Source organism: Entelurus aequoreus, linkage group LG06 (assembly GCF_033978785.1).
Source record: "Entelurus aequoreus isolate RoL-2023_Sb linkage group LG06, RoL_Eaeq_v1.1, whole genome shotgun sequence".
In the NCBI taxonomy this organism is placed as follows: Eukaryota; Metazoa; Chordata; class Actinopteri; order Syngnathiformes; family Syngnathidae; genus Entelurus; species Entelurus aequoreus.
Genome location: NC_084736.1, coordinates 45,792,370 through 45,799,785, shown reverse-complemented (window position 1 = coordinate 45,799,785; position 7,416 = coordinate 45,792,370). Strand labels below are relative to the sequence as shown.

The following is a 7,416-nucleotide window of genomic DNA, read 5'->3' as shown; positions in this document are numbered from 1 at the left end:
CCGCGGGCACCAGGTCGCCCGTAAGGACCAGATGAGTCGCCCGCGGGCCTGTTCTAAAAAAATAAATAAATTTAAAAAAAAATATATATATATATATTTTTTTTTAAAATTAAATCTACATAGAAAAAACACAAGATACACTTTCAATCAGTGCATCAACCCAAACAACCTCCCCCATGCACACTCATCCACACCCACTCACACAAAAGGGGTTATTTCTTTCTGCCACCAATATTCTGGTTCCCACAACATAGACAACACATCTGCAAGGGACACAGTCCCTGCAGCACACATGATTGTATAGGCTGCTGGTCCACTAACATTTTCATTAATTACTATTTTTTATGTAATTATTTTTATAATGTTTTACTTTCTTTTTTATCCAAGAAAATGTTTTTTATTTATTTATCTTATTTTATTTTATTTTTAAAAAAAGGGCCTTATCTGCAACAGACCAGGTTGTCAATGAAATTAGATTTGTTTAAAGGGTTTTTTAAACCAGGCCCAGTCCAGATAATGTCCAAGTCGGACTCAGCAACACACACCTTCATTCATGTACACAGAAAAAAATTAGGGAACACAACAGATTGCATATAATTTATAAACAAAATTACATTTTCAAAATAAGCATTTATGTACAGTCCAGATTATGTCCAGGTCACTCAAATTAGGGAACACAACAGATATCATATAATCTATAAACATAATTATACTTTCAAAATAAGCCTTTGAGGACTTCTCATCTTTTTTTTAATGTTTTTTGGCATCATTATCGTTTTCAACCATGTAACTTTAGAAAATACTGAATAAATGTTTTAAAGAAAGTAATACTAAGTGAATATCTGTTTTTGGCCTTAAAAATAAACATTTTACCGAGTACTATAATTAAATTGACTAAATCATGATTATCAATGAACTCTCCTAAAATAACAGCAACCACATCAAGCTTCATAAACAAACCAATCCTTAAACACATTTTTTCAACTTCCACCCAAAACAAAGACACAATATGACAATACCAAAACACATGCAGGGTGGATTCAGGCTCCTGACAACAAAATCGGCAATCATCTGACTCTGTCATATTCCATAATTTTAACATTTTCCCTGTGGGTAAGAAGTTATAAATAATTTAAATTTGAAAATAACGATTTTGCACATCGATAGTGGTTTTATAGATTAGTTTGAATATGGCATCCCATGGCAACGGGCAGTCAAAAAAGTCCTCCCATTTTCCATTTGTGTTGTATGAGGCAGCCTTCAAAGATTTCTTTATTAAATAAAAACTATATATTTTTCTATTTATTTTAGTTCCTTTTTGCCAACTAGAATTTCTTATTAGAGGTTTACAAACTAATAATTTAGTAGTTCCATAATTAATTATTTGTTTCCATCTTTTCCCAATTACTCCAGTTAGTTGATAAAATGAAAAGCTTGAGCAAGCATCACCATACATAGCTCTAAATTCATCATACTTCATAATTTTACCATTCTCATTGATAATATCATTGACAAAAATGATTCCTCTTTCAAACATATTTTTCCAAAAGAAAGGCTTTCCATCTATTACAATATTAGAGTTCATCCATATTAACTGCTGCAAAATATCGTCTCTTTTTCCTGGTACATAAAATTGAAAACACCACTATGAGTGGATTGTTTCCTTTATGAACCCCGCCATGTTTCCCAGCAGACTCTCTGGGAGGGGATCACTTGTAAAAAAGGATACAATTTCTTTTGATACAGTACATGTTCTTTGTCCAACAGGACATTTGTGTGCCACTCAATGTTTAAATACATCTTTGGAACAATTGATGCTTTTAAAGACAGACACATAGCTTCAAGGTTGAGAAGTTTCAGGCCCCCATATTCATACTCTGTGTACAAACCTTTCTTTTAATCTTTTATGGTTTGCCGTTCCAGACAAAATCGAAGACCCTCCGCTCATAAATCTTTAAAAAGTTTTGTGATGGAGCTGGTAATGACAAAAACAAATAAATAAATTGAGGAATAATTAACGAGTTGGCAATAGACATTTTACCATACAAGGTTAGGGATTTCCCTTTCCATAATTGCATAATTTTGTCCAGCTTTCTTAGTCGATTATCATAATTTACTGAGCCTAGATCTTCCAGATTTTCTGGGACAACAACACCAAGTATGTTAACTGGTCCATCTGTCCACAAAACAGGCACTTTGCATTCCATTCAAAAGGACGTTCCCTTTAGATTTTCGATTCTTAACATTTTACATTTATCATAATTAAGCTTAAGGCCAGATTGCTGTGAAAATATGTCCAAAAGATTAAGAAGGTTCCGCAAACAATTAGGAAAAATCTTATCTTTGTGAATCAGCCTTTTCTGACATGAACTTCATCAAGAACAAACACAGAACACGCCTCACTGATGCACATCTGCAAGACTCACTCAGAGTTGCAGTGTCAAGTTACACACCAGAGTACAACACACTAGTTAACAGCATGCAATGCCAGGCTTCCCACTAACTGACAAAGAAACAGATAACAGATTTGGTGTCCAGTTCAAAGTGTGACATGATTTAAAAATTTGAGAGTTTACGTTTGTATTTTACATGAGTTATTATTTGTACAAACATGGTGCAAAGTAATTCATGATTTCTTAAAAAATGTTAGTGGCTAGCTAGTTAAAATGGGATATTGTGATTTCACAAGACTGTCTTAGAAGTGATCATTTGAAAATGTTCAATTTGAAAAATGTGCACTTAGAGAAAATATAAAAATAAAGTGTTGCATATTGATATTTATCTGTTTCTATATACTGTATATTTATTGTGAGAAATCATTAAGATGATCAGTGTTTCCACAAAGATTTCACTATGTAAAGCGCTTTGAGTCACTAGAGAAAAGCGCTATATAAATATAATTCACTTCACTAATTCACTTCAAAGATAAATATCATTAATTATTAATAATAACAGAGTTAAAGGTAAATTGAGCAAATTGGCTACTTCTGGCAATTTATTTAAGTGTGTATCTAACTTGTAGCCCTTCGCATTAATCAGTACCCAAGAAGTAGCCCTTGGTTTCAAAAAGGTTGGTGACCCCTGACCTAGAGCATTTACTGTATGGTACTTATGGAAAAATGTTAATATATGAAAAAAACTGATTTTATGCTAGAATGTTTTACGTTGCATACAAAAGCAGTGTGTCTTTAAACTCCAAACGTAAAGTTTAGCTTTACAATCGGCAGTGCGGTCAGTGTGTGTAGTGGGGAAGATATGTCCCAGTTAGGGTTGGGCATCGGGCATCAATCTGGTCTTACATGCCAATTATCCCGGAATCGTCCACATTTTTAAATGTAAATTCCTATTTTTGATGCTCAGTATGCCAACCGCAAGATTTAGTTGCCATAGAGGTGGCTAAGAAGCTAACCTCTTATCGCCATACACCATGTGGATCCTCCATTTCGGCAGATAAACTACAGTTCCTAAGTATCATTATCACTGGAGGACAAGGCTGAACATGTGTCACAAACAATAGGTAAGATTGTATTTTTGCCTCATTCCTGTGAGAATCCTTCATGTGAGTGGGACTATCCAGGACTGGCTGCAGTGTACTTAAATAACCACCAGGTAGCATCTTTGAGCAGATAATATTGTATCATCTTTTTCTCTCTCGGACTTATCCGATCTTATTAGGTCGGTAGTGCATTCTTCACACATTTTTCACGAACGCTCAAGTAAGGGATGAGGCAAATACTAACCTAGACCTACTGTAGATCAAGAGCGAGCAGAATCAGGCATGCTATTAGCTGAGCTAGCTGCTACGATAGTTTGAAACAACACGAAAAAAAGTGCTTAGTAAAGTTTAAGAAGAGTAGATGCAACAGCATTACAGAAAATTATAAGCATTTATTAATAGGAAATCAACAAGTAGAGTTAGAAAGAGAATAATCAATAATATAGAGGATGACATGACAGTGCGAGGCATACGCATGAGAGGAAGAAGCATCGAGCTATAAATCGACAGTGTTGATACCAAGGGTAGTATTTTTTACATGAATTATGCTAAATATATTCAACCAATATTCCTATTGTCACAAAATACTTTTCGATTTTGCTAATGTTTACACAAACAGAGAATAATTCATTGGGCCTGGACACAGGAGGACTTTGAGGGCAAAAACCAAATGATTTATATCAGTAATAGATAGTACAATAGTTTTTGCTTTAGTTTATTGATTTTGTTTTGATCAAACATCCATCCAGCCATCCATTGTCTAGGTGCTGGAGCCTATCTCAGCAAACTGTATGTAATTTATATTTTTTTAATTTTTAAATGCACCATAAATACATGTGCATTTAAAAATGTACAATTGATACATGTGATCAGTATCATCCGATTTCACTCATGGGTGATGGGAATCAGCAGCATAAAACCCTGATCCAAACATCCCTACCTCTAACACACAAAACTCAGGATATGTGTAAATGTTTTTACGAGGTTTTCAAGGATAAATTGAAACTTTTTTGACTGTGCCTGTTTAAAAATTTGAATCGAGAATCGTTGGGAACTGAAATCAGAACCGGAATCGACCAAATTCCAATGACGCCCAACCCTACTGCCGACCAGTCTAGGGTGAATCAAGCCTCTCACCCAAAGTCAGCTTGGATATTCCCTGGATCAGTGTTTCTTAACCATTGTTGGGCTGCAAAAAACATCTGCTTCTCACCTGTGGTCTGCATGGGCCGCAGCGACACTCAGTTGTAATACACACTTCCACCACTTGTGGAATTAATGACAATCTCAACCAGAAAAAGTCTGGTGCTCTAAAGTCATAAAGAAGTTTCTTAAGCGCAAAAATTATGACTAAAGTGGTGAACTGTATTTTCATTTGCTCTTTAATTTTATTGACATTTTATTTAAGAAACATATTATTATTATTATTACTCATTTTGTTGGAATGTATTTATTTTAGCACTATAAATGTATATAAATGTATTATTCGTCGTTTTTTACAAGTCCATTCTTTTGCAGTATATTTGATTACTATTTATTTTTGTAATCAGCCTGACCTAAACCTTGATAATAATCTTTGGGATTAACACATGGTTTCATGTCATTTGAGAAGGTTTATCCAGTTAAACTGTAAGTAGGTTAGATATTATTATTGAATATGATTCATATCAAGAGTCAGATTACCAATTCAGTGTTAATATCTGTAGTAGAAAAGTTGGGCCCTGAGATCAAAAGGTTAAGAACCCCTGCTCTAGGTCACCTATGACCTTATGAGGACAAACATTATAGAAAATGAAAGATATGTGTTTGTCTAATATAACAGTCTCCCTTCCTTTCACATGCTCTGTTCCAAATGTACAATTTTGATGAATAAGATTCACTGGTGTACTATAATTAGACTGATGCCTCAAAGGAGACATGTAGTGCTTGATAATTGCTGTATGAGTTGTCATGTGTAATGAAGAAACCTGTAGTACTTTTATTTTGCATTTTCTCATCCGCTTTCTTTCATGAGCAAAAAAAGGGTAGATGATGTTGACGTTGTTGCGAGGCCACGTGGTGCAGAGTGCCCTGTCTGACTGGGTGGGGCTCCTCTACAGCTGTTCCCTCTCAGAAGGGTGTGAGTGTCAATAGAGATCCCAAAATGTGGGGAGTAACTTCAGAGGAACTTTTTTTTTCATTAGTTGGGCCGGCAAAACACATTGAATAACCTTTGACTTACTCAAGATAAAGCGAGAAACATGATTCACACAAGAATGAGGATGTTTCTTGTCTCTAGAGTGGGCACTGGAAGGTTTTAACAGTGCATGTGAGGGGGAGTGGTTTTCACTAACGGAAAGTTCTGTATTATACAGCACGAGAAGTATGACTCAACCGTCTGCTGCTGTGGTCGTTAGCTCGCTGTTAACAGGCTGTGAAAGGAAGCCTGCAGCCATTTTAAGTGTTCTAACATGAGAAGGGAGCTCACCACTTGAGGGTTAAAATCCTTGGGATAATTGTGTTGACAGTGGATGAGAATGTTTAAACCATGGATGTCCAAACTTTTTCCACCAAGGGCTGCATACTGAAAGGTCAAAAATGTGGGGGCCATTTTGATATTTTATTTTGTAAAAAAAAAACAGATACCATATATACACGACAAACTTTTGTGTTATAGGTGACTAAGTATATCATTAATTATTAGTTAGGACTTTTCAGCGTTTTCTCATTACATTCCAATTTGTCAATTTGCTACTTATTTTTCTTACATTTTTGTTATTTTTCTCCTGCAAGAATATATTTTTCATAATAATTACAAAATATTATGATTGTGTAACTGCATAATCTAGTGTGTAAAAAAATCTGCCGGTGTGAAAATGTTAATGTTCAGTTGCATTATTAATAGTCTTTATTATTGTTGCTGTAATTTTTCCAATTAATTAATTCATAAGTTGGTATCATTTAAAATGTTTAACGAACTAAACTTTGTCTATAGTTTTTTATTTTATTTCATTGGCTTCTAATATTTTAGATCATGGGTGTATAAACCTTTTCCACCAAGGGCCGTCTACTGAAAAGTCAAAGTAAGTAGTGGGCCATTTTGGTATTTTTTTTCATTAAAAAAAAAAAAGAAAAAAGACGCTAAAAACAGATATATATATTTAAAGACAAATATTTGTGTCAGCTTTGTGCTAAAGATGACCAAGTATATTAGTAGTAATTGCTAGTTTTAATAAATAAATAAATAAATTACTACTTTTCTTACATTTTCACTATTTTCACTGGCATTCTTGGCCACTCTGTCACCTTCCGTGTCTGCGATATGGACGTACTTTAATATAGCCAAGATATACCCGTGGACAGCAATCTACAAATAACAACAGTGGCGGCTTTTAAGAATAGGAAGGCTTGCAACAGTGTGAAGCAAATGAGACTTCATGCTCGCTGCAGCTCGCATGGGGCGATAGAAGAGTCTCTAAACATAGTACAATTTACAATAACATCAGAAAAATATGCAAGATTTGTTGGATGTCGTTTTTAATAGAGATATAGTAACCAAAATAATAAAGTCTCTAAATTATTGAGAAATTCTCAATTAAAAATATTGTACATTATGAAGCAGTAATTGAAAAATAGAGCAAAACAATATTATGCAAGAAAAATATGTTAGTACTATAATAATACGATTATTTTTAAATGTATGTATATATTTTTTGCATTTTTAAAGAAAATATATGCATCATAGCAAATTATGTCATATTGACCACGCCCCCACTGCCACAGGTATCTCTGCAATTTAAGAAAAACTCAGAATAAGGAAGACTTTGGTGAGGTTTTTTCTCTAAATCTAATTAATTATTACTAATATTAAAACAGAACAGTAATTTGACATTGAGCTCGAAGTATGTGCTTTTACTGCCATCTAGTGCCTACTTCAAAAG

General features: G+C 34.2%; 1 protein-coding gene across 5 annotated transcripts in view; it reads left to right on the top strand.

The window, feature by feature from the left end:
• The window catches only part of LOC133652257 (transforming acidic coiled-coil-containing protein 1-like), a 69,450-nt gene that overhangs the window by 43,069 nt on the left and 18,965 nt on the right, over positions 1-7,416 (top strand). The window lies entirely within an intron of this gene.